The 18653-nt window shown below is 32.5% G+C and overlaps 1 long non-coding RNA gene across 2 annotated transcripts in view; it reads right to left on the reverse strand.

The window, feature by feature from the left end:
* The window catches only part of LOC149542978 (uncharacterized), a 75810-nt gene extending 59684 nt beyond the window's left edge, over nt 1-16126 (reverse strand). The window contains exons 1-2 of one of the 2 annotated variants that reach the window (XR_016355203.1): nt 16067-16126; nt 15693-15786 (exon numbers count right to left, since the gene is read on the reverse strand). This is a non-coding gene — a long non-coding RNA (uncharacterized LOC149542978). The other variant, XR_016355202.1, reaches the window with a different exon arrangement.
* Nucleotides 16127-18653: the final 2527 nt, after the last annotated feature.

Raw genomic sequence — 18653 nt, forward strand, 5'->3', positions numbered from 1 at the left:
ATGATCTAAATCTCTTAATAGCTATTTGTAAATCCTCTGACATCTTGGTAGACCAAGCTACTGACCTGCTGAAGACTATGTAGTTGTTTGGGTGCTGGTTTTTTGTTGTTCATTTGCTATCTTTCCAGCTTTGTTTCTAGTAGGCCTCCTATTTTCCTTTTTTTTTTTGCCCTTTCTAAAGGCCTATTATTTAGTGAACTATTCTTTTAGACTTCGATGTTAGATTTTATGCTTTTTTCTCTAGACTTTTAGTTACTTTGTAAAAGGTTTCAGGTCCTTTAAAACTTGTTTTGACTTAATCAAAACAAGGTGGAAATTCTAGATTGAAGTGTCTAAAGACCTCTAACAAGGCCACTCCTAATAGGGTGATCAAATCCTCTAATAGGGTCATCCGTAATAGTGTGTTTTGTAATCTTTAACAAGGTTAGCTCTTAATAGGGTTCACTTCAGAAGAGTAAAAATTAGTAACTAATTGTAATTGGTGGTTTCTTCCAAATTAGGTTTCCATGTTAAATCTTGGTATCACTTGTGTTCATGCTATTTCTTTTATGTGTATGTAACTAAGTTAAGTAAGATTAATCACAGATAATATCTTAAGATTTTCATGTTAGGTAGTTGTTGAGTTGTAGTATTTGCTAGTGTTAATCGAGTGCCTATGTGTTTGCTAAGTAACACCAAAATACAATTTAAACAAAGTTTATTCTAACATCTAAGGGATCTAAGAAATAATTTTTGTAGTAACTAATTCACCCCTCCCCTCTTAGTTACTCCTCTTATTTTTCCAACAATTGGTATCAGAGCTTTTGGTGCTTGCAAACAAGGTTTCAAGGACCTAAGCTAAAGATCAAAAAGTCTTGTAGAAGAGAGATTCCCAAGTTGAATAGAGACAATTTTGTAGCATGGAAAGAACTTATGAAGTTACATCTAGAAACCATCAATGATTCAAGTTTGAAAGATTTAAACATTGCTTACAAAGCTCCTACTAGTACAATGACTGTGGAAGAAATTGCTAAAAATAAAAATCATAATATCATGATGATTGACATAACATCAACTCTTAATTATGCTGAATTTGATGAGGTCAAAAGTTGCACTACTACTCATGAAATGTGGATCAAACTGAAAAACATCTATTCAGTTGATGACAATGTAAAAAAGAGCCAAGGAAGAAAGGTTGAGAGGCCAATTTGATCAAATGAAGATGAGAGAGGATGAAAACATTAAAAAATATGTTGAGCAAATTAAAGCAAGTGTGAGTGCAATCAAAGCATCTGGAGGAGAAATTGATGACAAAATAGTTGTAAGCAAGGTACTCATAACCCTTCTTCATATGTATGCAATTAGAGTGTCTACTATTCAAGAAATGAGATGTGATCCAAATAATAAGATAAATCTAGTTGCTCTAGTAGGAACATTGACAACATTTGAACTAGATAACTATAATAATAATACTCCTAATTCTAGCAATCTTGGATTTGCATTTGAAGCTAAGGTATCACTCAAGAAGAAAGCTAAAAGATCTAAAAGAAAAAAAAATTGAAAGTGAAGAGGGAGACTATTCTGATAATGATCCCATTACTTGCAAGAAGGTATCCCAAAGGCAAAGGAAAGTATAAAGGTGAAATCTCTTTAATTTGTTTCTCTTGTGAAGAAGGACACATTGTTGCATGGTACCCAAATAGAGAAGATAAAGATGAAAAGAAGCACATAAAGTACAAAGGAAAGAAAGATTTCAAGAACTTCAAGGACTACAAGGACAAAGGTAAGAAATCTTGTATTATGGCTAAAGATTCAGAGAGTAGTGAAGATGATGAAATGGTATATATTGCTATAAAAGATGACTTTGATGAAGAAGGAGATTTAATGATAGTTATCTCTCATGTTAGCAAGAATGATGGATTATTGATAGTGGTTTCTCACATCATATGAATGGTGACAAAATAAAGTTTTAATACATGAAATATTATGATGGTGCTTGTGTGAGATTTGGAAACAATGAACCTTGTTGCATAAATTATCTCACTAACCAATGAACCTAGATGTGATAATGCTTATTAGGTTGAAGGACTAAAGCATAGTCTATTGAGTGTGGTACAATATTTGATTCAAGGTAGAATTCATGAATGGGAAAGCCAAACTACTAGATGGAAAAGAAAATCTGGTTGGGTCTGGAAAACAAACAAAAGGTAACCTTCTACCTAGATCTCAGTGAAGGATCATGCTTTATTGCTCAAGTAGAAGACAATTGGTTGTGGCATAAAAGGTTATGTCATGTGAATTTTGATAATCTAATAAAGATAAGCAAGAAGAAAAGAGTAAGAGGTATTCCTAGTTTGAGGAAACCTGTATGGGTCTATGTAATAATTGTCAAATTTGAAAAATGGGAAAGACAAGTTTCAAAAAAAAGAACTATCATTCAAAAGAAGTCTTGGAGTTGGTTCATACAAACCTTTGTGGAACTATTGGAATAGAGAGCTACAATGGAGATAAGTTAAAAAAACAAAAAATTGTTGATCACTATTCTAGAATGATGATAGTAATGTATCTAAAAAAAAAGTCTAAAGCATTTCAAAAACTTAAGTGGTATCTGGCAAGAGTAGAGAAAGAAACTAGAAAGAAGATAAAGTGTTTGAGATTAGATAGAGGTAGTGAATTTATTTCCAATGAGTTCAATGAATTTTGCATTGAAAGAGGAATTAAGAGACAAGTATCAGCTCCTGGTACACCACAAAAGAATGGTATAGCTAAAAGAAGGAACAAATCCATCATGGATTGTGCAAGAACTTTGATGATAGAAAAGAATGTTGCAATCAAATACTAGAAGGAAGCAATCGGTACTATATTGCATACCTTAAATAGAGTACAATTGAAGAAAGACTCAAATCAAACTCCTTATGAACTATGGTATGGCTTCAAACCTAAAGTAAGTTACTTGAAAGTATTTGGTAGCAAATGTTATATCTTGAAGGAATTTAGGAAAGGTCAAAACCATAAATAATAACCTAGTTTTACAAGGACTTGGAACTTAGAGTTTCAAACAAGTTGGAAAGCAAAAAAAAAAAAAACTAGAAAAACCACCCAGACTAGCAAGCAACACACCCACTCCACAACCATCACCTACAATAGCTCTTTGATAATGTTTGCCACCTCTTTACCTACTTTTGTAGTATTCTAGATAATGTCAGCTAGAGTGGGAACATGAGCCTTAAGAGCCTCAACAACCCTTTTCCTTGTGCTCTACCTAGTTCTCTTACTAGGCCCACCTAGACTCCCCATCCTAGCACTACCAGGAGACATTATCTCCTCATTACTCTTCTTACCCAGATTGGTCACTATAGCACATAGACTAGAAGTGACCTATTCCATTTTTTGACCACTTTCCTTTATAAGGTGATGAAGCTCTTGTTCATACTCTTTAAGCTTATCAGGGATGTTACTAATTTGCACTTCCATCTAGGTTATCTTTGCTTGTTCAACATCCAATTCTTTCTGCATAACCCCCATTTTCTTCTTGAGAACCATTAATTCATTATATAGCCAAGAATGACTCTAAAGAGAAGTCTCCACTTTAAGCTTAGCAATTAAAGGAAGGAGAGTTTAGCATCACAAGAATCATCCCTCCCATTGACCACATTCCTAGGCTCAGAAGTGGTCATATTCTTGATCTGGGTATTAGTATTAATGTCCATATTCTCCATCCTTTCCTCATTTTCACCTTTGCTCTGGCTATTATCCTTACTCATAAGGTATTTATCTTCATTCTCCTTACCGATTTCCTCCTCCATTTTCTCCTCGTCCACTCAATTTATCATCATCCTCCCCAAGGGTTTCTGACCCCACATTTGAGTTTGTATTTCTATCCTGACTTCCCTCCACATTATCTTTACTAGTAACACCCCTTTACTCCTAGACTAACTATCCAAGTTAGAACTAAGATCCCCCATTTTCATTTTCTCATCATTTTTTGAATTCTCAGATTCAATAATTTCCTCAACATGTTTCTTAGTCCTTTCCTATTTGAAAACCTTCTTACTAGCACCGACCCCTTCTTCCACCATAATTTTCTTAGAGTGGGTCTTGCTTCTAGTCCCTTTCCTTTTCACAAGAATTGGAGAGGGCTTTAGAGCCTTACTTTTATAGTATTTTTCAATAAGTAAAATTACACCTTCATGAAGCATAGGATGGGACTCTTTCTTTCTATATGCGTAAACACTAAGAAGCAAAGAGTATTTTATAAAAAAATGGGAAGGAAATCCTATCTTTGTGCCCAAAATGATTTAGGCAAACAAAGTGAAATTTATGGACTCTCTTAGTCCTACTATCAAGCATAAAATACTCATGGATACAAGACAACAAATCCCTCCAAATAACTTTAATTTGTTTTAGTTTGTAGAAATCCCCATTCTTCTCCAAGTTCTTCTCTTCAGCTTTTATGTTTGGAAATTTCTTGAAAGCTACATTGGAGATGCTAGTCTCCTTACTGAATTTGATCCCTTCCATAGGAAGCCCCATAACCTCAACAATAAAATCTCCAGTCAATTTCACCATGACCCCATGCAAAGTTATGCTATCTTCAAACCAATTTTTGAATAAAGCTTCTATAATGTGAGGTTTATGCCCACAGAGTCTCTCAATGTAGGTCATCACATTACCTTTTTGAAAAATTTCCCACACAAAGGCCTTAGCCTTCCATGCCCTACAGTTTCTCAGCTCTTTCTTTCTTGGTTCCCTGTCCATCTCAAAAAACTAATAATATTTGTAAAACACTTGAGTAGCGAAAACTAGAAAAGGTAATAAAGCATTGAAGATTACCAAGGAACTAATAACTTTACTTACATGCCAAATGTAAGTCATAATAGTGCAAAGGTACTTCCTAGGGAATCTTAAACTGTCCTTCGTAAACCCACCATGCTTCTTCATAAATTTTTCAATCTTAGGAAATCTTTCCTTCTCTAACACATGTCCTATCATTATTAACAATTTCCATTAGCTCTACGTCCTTGCATAGGTTAGCATGTCACCTCAACTTGCTTTCCCAATAGACAGCTTGGTTGGTAATCCAATCAACAACAAAATTACCTTCTAAAAAAAATGGGAAAATATAACATTATCAAATTTGTTAATAAGGTTTTTGATTTCCTTAATACTTGCTTCAATAGTCCAAGTAATGGGATTCTTGTTATTGAACATATTAATAATGTTGAGAAAATCTCCTTCCATCCATAGATTTTGATAACCATTTTCCACAGCCAGCCTCATAGTATATAGTGTTTCCGTTGCTTCAGCTTTTTGGCTAGTAGAAATCCCAATAGGGATAGCAATAGCATCAACATTCTACTAGCATGGTCCCTAAAAAACCCTCCACAACTAGCTTTGCTAGGATTGCTTTTAGCAGCACCATCAAAGTTACCTTTAGTCCAACCCATAGAAGGAGATTTCTATTTAACATTCTGCCTTTGATCATCAATTTTGATTTTATAGCCTTTAGTTTGCATAGGGTTATTGATTTGGAAGTCATCACTAAATTTTTTGTGAGAATTGAAGTTTTCCTTGATTGCTTTAATTATATTATGACCAAGAACCCACTCAGGAATTTCTTTGTCTCTAAAAATTCTATTATTTCTTTCTTTCCAAATTCCCCACCAGAGATGGGGAAGAGTAACTTTCCACAAAAAACTATTGTTAACCTCCTTAGACAGACATGTCCAACTTTGGAAGCATTGATCAATATTATTCTATTGTACCCAATCTAAATTCTAGTAGTTAAGGATGTAACTCCATACTTTATGACTATAATTGTAATTTAAGAAAAGATGATTTCTGTCTTCATAGTCCTCTTTACATAGGCTGCATTTGTTAACCACATTAACCCCTCTTTTTTGCAAATTGTCCAAAGTAAGAATTTTGTTTTGAAGCAAGATCTAGAAAAAAATGCTTATTTTAGGAATAAGCTCTTTAATCAAAGCTTTAGTCATAAACGTCTACAACCTTTTTCCTCAGTTGTAAAAATAGAGACATTAAAACAACCACTTTATTCAAAACCCCAAACCATTTTATCTTCAATATGAGGATAAAGGCTAAAGGTATTCAAGATTAACTAAATACTATAAAAAGCCTTATTACTTTCAACAAGGTTAACCCATTTATTATTAATCCAATAATTCTCTACAAGATTACGAAAAGTCTATTTACATCTATCAATAAGAGTTATACCCTCACAATCCTCAATTAGATGATAATCCAGAATCCATACATCATCCTAGAACTTGATCTTTTTCTCATTACCCACTTTCTAAAAACAACCTTTGATTAAAATGATTTTAGCTCCCTACACAACTCCCCATACAACAAAAGGAGATAAAACATTAGGATAAGAAAGAAAATAAAATAAAGGAGCATTAAAGAGGTATTTATGTTCCCAAATAGTACTCCATTCCTTATTGTCATGATAAACTCTCCAACCCTGCTTAGAAAGAAGTGCTTTATTCATACTTCTAATTGATCTGATTCCCTAACCACCATCTATTTTAGGCTTACAAATTTGATCCCAAGCAATTAAAGCCATTCTCTTCCTATCATCAAAACTAGACCAAAGGAATTTCCTTTGGATTTTGTCAATAGAATCTAGATATTTAGTTGGAATCCTAAAGAGACTCAAAGCATACATAGGAATACTTTGGAGACAAGCCTTGAGAAGAATAATTTTACTAGCTGGAATCAAAAGATTACCTTTCCATCCTGCCAATTTCTTGTTGAATTTTTTAACAAGATCATCCCAAAAATAATCCAAGGGATTAGGCCCTAGAGGGAGGCCTAGATAAATACAAGGAAAAGATCCTATGGAGAAACCAATAATTTTAGCAATTTTACTCTATCTAGAGACTAGAGTATTGATAAAATGCAAGGAAATCTTATTCCAGTTAATCAATTAACCTGATGCAGAAGAATAGAGATCAAAGCCCTTTTTGAGATTCCTTGCTTCCCTAACCTTAATTTTTTCCAAAAAAATTGTATCATCCACAAATTGATCATGGGAACAAATAAGAGGATGAGAAGAGGGCTACAATCCTTTGATTTCCCCTAGATAAACCAACTTTCAAATATATCTTCCCAAGAAATCAGCCATAATAATGAAGATGATAGGAGATAAAGGATCTCCCTGTCTCAAACCCCTAGTAGGTTTAAAGAACTTTGAAGAACATCCATTAACTAGGACAACTATCATAGTAGTAGAGATCATTTGAAAAATTAGCTTCACCACATTGATACGAAAACCAAAAGATAATAAGATCGTATGAAGAAAGGACCATTCAACTCTATCATAAGCTTTGGCAATATCAAATTTCATAATAAAGCTCTGATAATTAGAAAGAGATAAAGAATGGATATTCTCATACATAGATATAATAGAATTAAGGATTTGTCTACCAAGAACAAACCCATTCTATTGCTCAAAAATAAGAGAAGGTAATAGAAGCAAGAACCTCAAAGTCAAGACTTTTGAAATAATTTTATAAAAAGAATTGCACAGACTGATAAGCATGAATAGGTCAAAAGAGTCATCACCATTTTTTTTTGGAATAAGTCATAGGAAAGTAGAATTAATTTCCTTCAACATCCTTTTAGCCCCAAAAAATTCTTTAACAACATTACACACATCTTTCCCAACCAGATTCTATTCCTTCTAAAAAAAAAACACAGGAAAACCATTTGGCCCTAGGGATTTATCCCCACCTAAAGAGGAAACAACCCTATAAATTTCCTCTTCCTTAGGGATAGAACTCAACATTCTATTTTTCTCTTCAATAACCAAAGAAGAAATAACATCTAACAACTCTACCTGATAAGTCAAGTCAATATTAGGATTTGAAGTCATCAAAGAAGAGAAAAAGGAGACCATTTCCTCTAAGATTTCTTTTTCCTTAGTTAACTTTGTGCTACCTTTATTAAGACTTGAAATAAAAAATTTAGCTCTATGTTTCAAAGTAGATAAGTGAAAAAATTTAGTGTTCCTGTCACCTTCATCCAGCCAAACGGATCTAGATCTCTGCCTCTAGTAAATTTCTTGTTTAGTAGCAATATCATGGTACTCCACCATCTTCTCATTTTCTTCCATCACTAAATCCAAAGAGTACCCTTCCCTCTGAATCCTATCTTGGATTAATTGCAAATCCTCTCTGATTATCGATTTGTTATCAAAAATGTTACCAAAACATATTTTATTCCAAAATTTGACTTTCTTTTTGACATTTCTGAGTTTGGAAGCCACCTAAAAAAGAGCAGTTCCTTCAATATCAATGTTGCACCATTCAACCAACTGGTCTTCAAACTATGGATGCTACAACTACATTTTCTCAAATCTAAAAGGAAAATTATTTTTGTTATGGATAGTCTCAACAGTAAAAATCAGAGGAAAGTGGTCTGAACCAATATTTTGAATTGCCTTAAGATTGCACACAAAATCTTTTGTCCAATCTAGAGAAATAAGAACTCTATCCAAGCAATCTTGGATACATTCATTACCTATCATTTTCTTACAGGTAAATCCATTAAGCCTTCCTTGTTAATAAAATCCATAAAACCTAGCCTACCATCCAGCTAACTGGCATTTCCCCACTTTTTTTCATGCTCATAAAGTGGAACATTAAAATCCCCCAAAAAAATCTATCTACCATAGTAATCATTACTCTTTATGTTAGAAAGAGTATCCCACATCTTTTTTTTTGCACTCTTGATGTTAGATGCATACACATTGACAATATACCAATCATTATTTTGGGCAATATTCTCAATTTTGATCATCATAAAATGTTTATTAGCATTCAACAAGGTACCTAAGAACAAAGATCACTTCCACAAAATCATTTTTCCCCTAGATCCTCCTTCTGAGCTACTAGCCATGATGCAGTAATTATTAAAAGATTTAAACTTTTCAGCCTTCTCTTTATCCATTTTTGTTTCTTGGAGCATTAAAATATCCAATTTATGCTCTTTGACAAAAATTTGAATAATATCTAATTTATGAATATTATTCAAGCCCCTAATATTCCAGGTGATAATATCCATCATAATTTTTTAGCGGTAAAATCCAAAATAGTTGCCTATTTCCCATCAGCAATATTTTGCAAACTTTCACTTTCTATGTTTTCCTTCTAGGTTTCTCTAGAGCACCAACATTCAACTTCAATTTTGGAAACAACTCCAATTTACTACTTCGAGTCTCCACTCTTTTAGAAATGGTATTACCTTTCTTTTCTATTTTCTTTCTTTGAGTCTGTTTCTGTTTAGGTTCCTTCTTTTCAGTTTTTCCATCCATTTCTTTGGATTCAAAGCCATTCTTAAAGGAGATAATCTCTTTACACAGGGGGAACTCTTGAAACTACAGTTCAGCAATCTATGTTTCCTCTAATGCCAAAGATCTACTACTTTCCTCAAGAATTTCACCTTCTGCCATCTCTTCTAATTCTTCTAAATCTTCCCATTCTAGTTTATTTTTCTAATAGATAACCAACTGATTCATAGGATATACAATATTCTCTTTACTCTCCTCAAGAGAGATCTTTTCTAGATCTATTTTCTTACTTGAATCCTAATTGTCAAGGATATCTCTATCCTCGTTCATCTTCTTAGGTATTGCTTTAGGTTTCTATACCTTTTTCTGGATATTTACTTCTTCTTTTTTCTTCACATTGGCTAACTTAGATTGATTCTTGCTTTTTTAAGGGCAATTTTTCACCCAACAACCCTATTTTTTACAAACAAAACAAGCATTTGGAAGATCTTCAAAGATTATCTCTTGCATCCTTTTACCAAGTTTTGAAATCAATTCCACCTTCTCAAGAAGGTTCTTCAAGTGAGAAAATTTCACATATATTCTAGCACAAAGAAGTTTTAATTTTGAAGCTATGACATTGTCAATAGCAACAAGTTCACCAAAAGAGCTAGTTATACCTTTGAAAATATCTTCATCCCAAAACTCCAATGGTAAACCAGGAAGTCTTACCCATACTAGAGTAGTAAGGAAGAAGGCATCAGATAGGTCCATATTTGGCTCCCATTTTTTGATTTTAAGAGTCTATTACCAAATGACCAAGGTACACCACAAAGCACCAAGTTCAAATCTTTCTTACAATTAAAAACAAAGGAAAAGAAACCATTCATCATAGGTGCTATATCAACTTGACCATGGATGACCCATTTTCTCTTGATCATGTTTCTCAAAGCATCAATATCAGGCCTAGCCCCCAAAAATTTCTCAACTAGAGTACAATCCATAGTTGAGACAGAGAAATCAATAATTGAATTCAGAATAAAGATTTGAAACGCACCTTTCTCCTAGTAGGATTTTGATGTGATTAGAGGGAAAGATGATTTTCCTCTAGGTTTTCTGCCAAACAAAGAAGATCACTTCCTTTGATCATCTGGTAACTTCTTTTTTGTCTAGTCCTCTGTCCTACCAACATTTACATTCTCATCCATATTCTCTAAAAAATTATTTTCCTACATTAGGTCCCTTCTGAGCACATGATAAGTAGGCTAAGGAATAGAAAAAGCATTATCATCCCCATAGCTTATGGAGCAAGAACCCATAAGTTTGTCTTTTTCTCCCAATATTCCATTAGACCCTGCAAAACCTATTGAAACCCCCACCTTCTAATTCCCTATCCCTCCAAGATCAATCCCTACCGCTAAGTTTCCTCCTTCTAGTTTCTTGCCTAACAGAGCTCTAACCATTTTAGAATTCTTTTTTATTGTTGTGATTTGTTGGTTTGCATTTAAATGTGTTACCAATATATGCGACTTTAGTAAATTGGTATTGGTAGCCCAAATATAAGATTTAGCATATATGTATGTATCTAGATATGTTACCCATGAATGAGATCTATCAATTTTATCTATGTTACCCATTATGAGATTTAGCATATGTGTTTGTGTGTGGAAAATAAGGATGAAGTAACAATGCATAGATTTGACCGGACTTAGAAAAAATTCCTAGCATCTAGGGCTAAATTAGTCTAAACCATGCTCAATATCCATATTTTTTGCCTCATGTAAGAAAATAATATGCACAAGGAGGGTGTAAATATGTCCACCTCATTATCATTTCCATGTCAAATAGACATGAGAAGGAAGATAAAGAGGATACCTACTTACACATGAAGGAGATATCCTTTTGGAAATAATGTAAACTATATGCATGAGTCCAGACAGTTCTTCCTCTAAGAACTTGCAACTCTAAGGTTAATTCTCTTTAATTTATACAAAAATATATTTTGATAGAATTATATTCTAATGATGGTTTCCCTATACATGTAGAGAGAGTGAGAACGATAGAGAGAGATGGTGTATTCTAATCTGAGTATTCAGTTAATGATACTGAAGTCTATTATGGTAAGTATTAATAGTTAAGAAATGGACTATGTGTTCTTCATTGTGTAAATGGAGAAAAATGTAAAACACATTATACTATTGATAAGAACTCTCTTACTTCTCTTCTAAATAAATGACAAGATCACCATCTTCTTGCAGTCTCTATACTATGTATTTCAAAATCCACCTATGCAGAATTGATTTCAAGAAAAGCAAGTATTTTAAATAAATATTACTAAAATTCCTCTAAGAAATTAAAAATAGAAGAGCAATTTAGCACAACACAAAATTATTCATGGTCATATATCACAGCAAAGATAAAATTCAAAATAAAGCAAAAAGTATTAGATTCACTTCTAGGTGTCACTTGATGGCATTGGAGAAAACCAGGTAGCAAGCTCACAACTTTACCAGTAGAAGAAGATAACTAGTACTTATCTAAAAGGAGACAAAAAATTTCCATTCCTAAAGATCACCTTGATATTTCTAAATGTCCTTAATAATTCTCATTGAATCATCTCTAAATCCATCTTGATATCAAAAATATAAGAAATGTCACAGTCGATTAAGTTACACATCCAAAAACTACAAACATATCTCAAAATCTAAAGAAAAAGAATTTTAACAAGGAACAATTAAAACTGTACATAAAATTGGGTGATCATTATAACTTCAAATTTGTACACCATATATAAATGTGAGATTGGATCTTTTATTTATATTAAAATAAAAGCATTGCCAAGAATGCATGAAAATATTATTGAAGATCCAAGCTATATTCACCACAACATACTAAATCAATATCCATTGTATGTTAGTGTACTTGCATTATTTTACTATGTTGTCATCCTAGTAACTTACAATGACAAAGATTTTAAATTTCACAACCATAGACATATGAACATATCTATTGCAAAATAGTATATAAAATCATAATTTCTATCAGATCAGCATTCTCTGCCTATGCCACCATGCCATTTCATTGCACAAAAAAGAATATTTTATCTGTTCAAAAGTTATGGAGCTTGTTGCTCCAAGGTTCCTTGGGGCTTTTCCATTATTCTGAGCACCTGAGACGTTTTGAGATGTGGGGATGGATGGAAAATTGCCTCCCCATCCCCTGTCTATTGCAGAGTTTGGGGACATCTCAAGGATGCATGGTCCCTTGCTCCTGGGGAAGAATTTCCCCTAAGTGGGGTCTCTAGAGCATCCCCTATTTCTCCAAGGTATCCCAATACCCCCCATAGATAGATAGTAATTCGGGACTGGTCATAAGTTTCATTACTTTCTGATCTCAACAATGTGTTGATAGTGATCCATTAATTGTTGGTTTCAAAAATATAAATTTGTTAATTATGAAAATAAAAACTATTAAGGAATAAGGATTAGATCATTGATAGAGATCTATTTTTATTTTCTTTATATATATATATATATATATATGCTTTCTTTGAATATAGAATGAAAATGTGTAAGTTGGAAATCACTGGAACTAGTGGTAACACTGTGATAGCTCTATGTGTTTTAAGTGCTTGGTAGATCTATATATATACCAAAAAGGAATGTCTCATGTAGAGGAATGCCCCATAAACACTGTACAAACTGATTCATGACAATTTCATTATTAGTTAGTGTTGTTTCAAGGCAATGATTATTGTCAGTTTCTAATCTCAACAGTATGTTGACATTGATCCATGCCCTGGATGGTTATTGTAACTAATAGATTATATCTTGAAATATTTGTAGCAGAAATGCACGGAGATGTAGGACATAAGATCAACTTTCTGCATGGAGATGGAGGACATAAGCTCAGCTAACACAATGTTTTAGAATTTATCAGAAGATATCTTCCAGCAGCAAAGAATAGGATCTCCTCAATCCTCGAGCCCATTGTATAGAAATTAAAACCTTGGAGTTCATATCACTTTTCTTGAATAGGCTCAACAAGATTCTTCTTCAAATTTTTCACTTATTGGAGTACTGTAATCTGTAGATCAGCTAGTTTCGATGTGATATTGCATAGGTGTATTTTGCAGTCTTGTCTTTCAATTTTTTTTAGGTGTTTTTCCCGTTATGTGGTTTTTATTTTTCTGGCATATCAATACTCAAAAGTTTTAACCATTCCTTCAAGCTATAGCTTTCATATTTCAAGTGCGTATAGTTTGGTAGTGGTTCGGGTAAAATTAGAAAGAGATTCTCAATAATTCTTAAAATAGTATGGTGGTTGTTTTTTTATTTATGTACAAGATGTTGCAGATACTGCAATGATTGTCAGGACAGTCCTATTTGTTGCAAAAAAATTAGAAAAATATGATTATAAAAAGTTGACAGTCATATTAGTTTCATTTGGTGCAGTGCTAATGTTGACTAGTTTGCTAGTTTGTATTGATTTTATGTAGAGTTTGCAGTTATGTTTCAATTTAAATTTTGTTGTTGCATAAATCAAGCGTGCATATCAAACCTATATTTGTGCATACCATAGAAGAACAAGAATACTCTTGTTTTCCATAAATAATAGTTTATGAGCTGATCCTGATTGCTGATATATTAAATGGTGATCTGATCTTATGAGCACTGATGCTTATTAAAATGCTTTCCTTGGTAGACAATAGTGATAAGCATCTATTTGACTTGTGCTAAGCATATCAAGCTCATGCTTGAGCCATGTTCCTTTCATGTTTGTAATGATCTCTACCAAGCATAGCATGCTCATATTGAGACCATTTTACCTCCTTCCAGGGATTTCTTTCACACTTTCTACAATTGGATTGTATGAAAAACGTAGAGCTAGATTTAGTTTTAGTAAGAATTTTGTAGCAAGAAGACAACAGAGAAAATACAACAATGAACCCTGGTAATAAAATGTCTCTAAATCTCAATGTGTTAGCTCTTAGAATTTCATGCTCTAAAAACCCTGGTGACACCTAATGCAAGTTTATGGAAGGTCAACTTAAAAATAAGGCAGAAAATATGATCAGACAAAGTGCAACATGGGTCATCACATAAGATAATTAAGCTTCTTCTTTTTACTTTAGGCTTTGCTAGGACAAGCAAGTTGTTCCTTGAGTTCATGGAATGGACATGATAGGTAAAATATGCTTGAATGTTGGTTTTTTTCTATAATATCACCATCAAGACCAGTGCATATTGTACTGTGCAACATGTCAATACATGCAAGTGCATTTGACAACATTAATGTGAACAAAAAGTAGACCAAAACCTACATATGCATGTTGATCTGAGATCACGGATCCCACATGATTACCTGAAAGATCCTCTACCAATCAAATATATTCTATTTGCAATGAGAAAAAGAAAGTCACAAAATATTTTCAACTTTTTATAGTCTTACTATTGTCCTACAAACTGAATGCAATCAAACCAATAGATGTGATTAAGAATACTTCATAGCATAGCTATTGAAATTTTATTTAAACATGCATACTGATCTTGGAGATGTTAATCATGTAGTCATCTCGCTGAATTAAAATTTCTATTACTCAAACAAGACAGTTTCATCTCCTAGCAAATAGAAATTGCATCTTTTGATGCCTTAGAATACATATTTAGTATTAGATTACCCCTACACGAATGGCTAAAAAATCAGCCAACAATCGTTTCCAACATTTTACATGTAAATGTATTATTTTCTATCTCCAGCAACAAGAGTAGAATCAAATGAATGTTATGAATGTTCTGCATGTGTAATTCTAAGTTCTAACATATTTTACACTTTGTCTTCTATAAGTTTAATAGGTGCTTTCAGCCTCATGCAAAATTCAGACAATCATCTTATATTGCTCACCTTTGAATATCCATCTCCTGTTCTAATTGACTGTGATTGGTCCTCTTTGTTAAGCTTGGTCACACTTTCTTATTTTCTTTCTCCTTTGTAAGATCCCTTAGTAGTTTTTAACCCAAAATATTCAATTTTGAAACTTTGACATTTCGTCAAATAGTTTGTATGCAAAGTTTGTATTGAATTTCTTAGTTCTTATATTTGATAGCAGTTGATTTTTAATGTTGCCAACTAATATAAGAAGCATATAATTAACTAATTAAGGATGCAAAAGCAAGGAAAAACCAAAACACAATTGTTTCAGTATTTAGGTTTTTTGTCAAATAAATGACAAGTTTTCATTATAACAAACAGTTTGCAAGTTTCACGAGTTTCTAGTTTCTATGATATCATGTTGAGGATTTAGGTAGTCAATGGCACATAAATAGTAATAATGAACAAAATTAATGTAACAATTTCTTTTCTTATAGGAAAGGAAATACATAAGCATTTGTTGCAGTAAGCAGAAAAAATTAAACCTTACCTTATTTGCTGTCAAAATCAAAGAACTGTATTGGTTTCCTGGAAGAAATTGATAATGATGAAGACGCAATAGTAGTCACACTGCTCAGAGTTTCCTGCAAATGCAAATGCAATCAGCATGGTCATTTCCTTAGACTAGCACACTAGTCACACCACATACAGATTACATATACATTGTGCCTTCATATTGTAGTTTCACAGCCGAGTGCTAGAGAATGAATTCATCAAATGTGGTGGGGAAGTCATAGACATATATGCATATGTTCTATTTCTAGTTTCTCTTATGTTTCCAAATAGTATAAAGTCTCCATGAATGAAGATGTAGACGGACGACAATGTTAATTTAGTGTTATTATGACCAGCGACTACTCCTACCCATAGTCGTGATGAACAAGAGCTCTAGTTGAACTGGAGTCCCTGCCTTTTGGCTGCCTTTTGACGTAAGAATATGGATATAATCAAATAGGAAAATCGTAAGCTCAATTTGAAAGATCTTTGATCGATAATATTTTTTGTAATAATTTGACATTTATTATTAGTAATTAAAAATTCATTATCATTTAGTATATTTTTCTATATATATGATTCTACAATTTTTGCTATAAATATTCATATATTAATTTGATATTTTATATTAGAAATAAGGAGATAAAAAATACAAGAGATCACAGAGTATCAAAGTTCAAAGGCCAAGCCTCACACCATCAAAAAAGAAGTATATACAACGAAACAACAAAACAAAATCATGAAGCAAGACATCTAGTAAAGCACATCATCCCAGCTGTCCACCCAAGCCATCCAGCCCATGGAGCCATCCATCCACACCATGCTTTTCTGATCTTGAATTTGTTTCAGTGTGTAAACCATCTCACTAGTAGCATTGTGAGGTCTTCTTTTAATCTCCTTGCTAATTCTGCTAAAGGTTTGATTAAAAACATGTTTATTATCCAAGTGTAGCCTCTAGAAATATCCATTTTTAACCTCATTTGCAAAAAAGGTAGCATGGCCATCCTTGAGTAGCCTTTTGAATTTAGCCTTGTTGATTTTCATAGTCATCTGAATTTGCGAAAAAAAATTAAAATATGTGAGACTTCGAAAAAACTCAGTAAGCATTTTGGAGATATTTTGAAACCTTTCTTCATTTCTACACTTCCAAATTTGCCATAAAATGTTAGATGAGGTAATATCCCAAAACATATTAACATCATTTCTAGCATTAGAGATAAAACCAGTAATAACTTCAAAAATATTGAAATTAGAAGGGATAGAAATACCAAACATTAACCAAACCTCTTTAGCAAAACTGTAGTAAAAGAAAATATGCTTTCCCATTTTCGGGGTTCTGCAAATGCTGCAATAGTTAATATCAGAGAAAGAGTTCCTAATAGGTAGCTTATTGAGAATAAGTAACAATTTAAAACATTTAATTTTAGGATCAATAGAACTTTTCCAAAGATAATCAAAAACCTTCTTCCAAGAAGAAATATCCAAATCAGTATTCCAAATATTGTTAATATGATTGATGATGTCAACATTATAATTTAAAACAGAATAAATATTCTTAGCTTTAAGTTTGGAGATGATGATACCATCAGGCCATTTTATCTTCAAAAAACTATTAGAGTCCACATGACACAAGGTAGGAATGTCTTTACTAGTTTTAACAATCATACTATAAGTCTTTTTATGGGAATCAAGAAGTTTAAATTTATTCTTTAATTCATCCCAAAGGATAAGTCTATCCATTTCAAAGATATCAATAAATTGCTTGATTCCAAGGTTAGCCAAATACTTGGTCGAGCACCCTTGGGTAAGAGCAAGGGGTTTATTACCAAGCTTAAGGTTCCACCAAATGGATCTTTCACCATGGAGGGTTTTATTATCATAGAAGTCTTTGTTAGTGATGAATTTCCTAACATGGTTTCAGGCTTTCCAGATGGATTTAAAAACTGTCGAGCCTTGAACTATAATAGGAAATTCACTACAAATGAGATCAGTGAGAGGAAGATTTTTCCAAAATTTAGCATTTTTAGGATATCCCCTCTCAATATTATTACGAATCAAAACTTTCCAAGGTTCATCTCCCTAAATAAAATATACTTCTAAACAAGATTATGTATTTTTAATAAATTTGAACTTTTCCATGTATTAATTAATATTTTTTAAAAATTACAACATAAGAACTAGTTGTTATATATTACATGCAACAATATATATATATATATATATATATTTTTTAAATTACAAAATAAGAACTAGTTATTATATGTTATATGCAACAATATATTTTTTAAAATAATAAGTAAAATATTTATTTTATTTTATTAGTCAAAAATAAAATTAATTTCAAAGCATTAAGTCTGAACTATTTTTTAGATTGTAAACGTAATAGAATATACTACCAATCAAATTAAATATATTTTTTAGATTGAATTTCTATAATTATTAATACAATTTAGAAGATTAAAAACTCCATTTATGAAACATAGTTTATAACCTACAATGATGAAAATAGTCGGATTTATATTAATCCTAAACATATCATGCACATAAATCTATTAGCATCAGCCATAGTAAAAAGAAGCATGCAATCTTGAGATTCAATTTTCCCAACATTTCTAGGATTTGCAACATCAGAAAAAGTACATGAGGAGGCTCATAAATTAAAGCTAGAATCCAAATCTTCCTTGCTCAAATGTCATGAAGCTTTAAGTCTTACACACTCACTGCTCTCGTCCTTGGCTAAGAATTTTCTAGTGCGTCAGTGGAAATGATTTCCTTTTCCAAACATGATTGTGGTAGACAATTACTAAAGTTGTGGCGTTTACAAGTGATAATCAATTCTGGGATTTTAAAGAACGGTGAGGATGCCTTTGCTAATGGGTTCATTCTACTTCCTCTTACAGATGACCAAAGTTTCTAGAATTTAATTTTTGATAATTTTTTGTCACACTTTATCAAT

The sequence above is a fragment of the Cupressus sempervirens genome, chromosome 8 (genome assembly GCF_028749045.1).
Source record: "Cupressus sempervirens isolate cs-2001-9-10 chromosome 8, ASM2874904v1, whole genome shotgun sequence".
Lineage (NCBI taxonomy): Eukaryota > Viridiplantae > Streptophyta > Pinopsida > Cupressales > Cupressaceae > Cupressus > Cupressus sempervirens.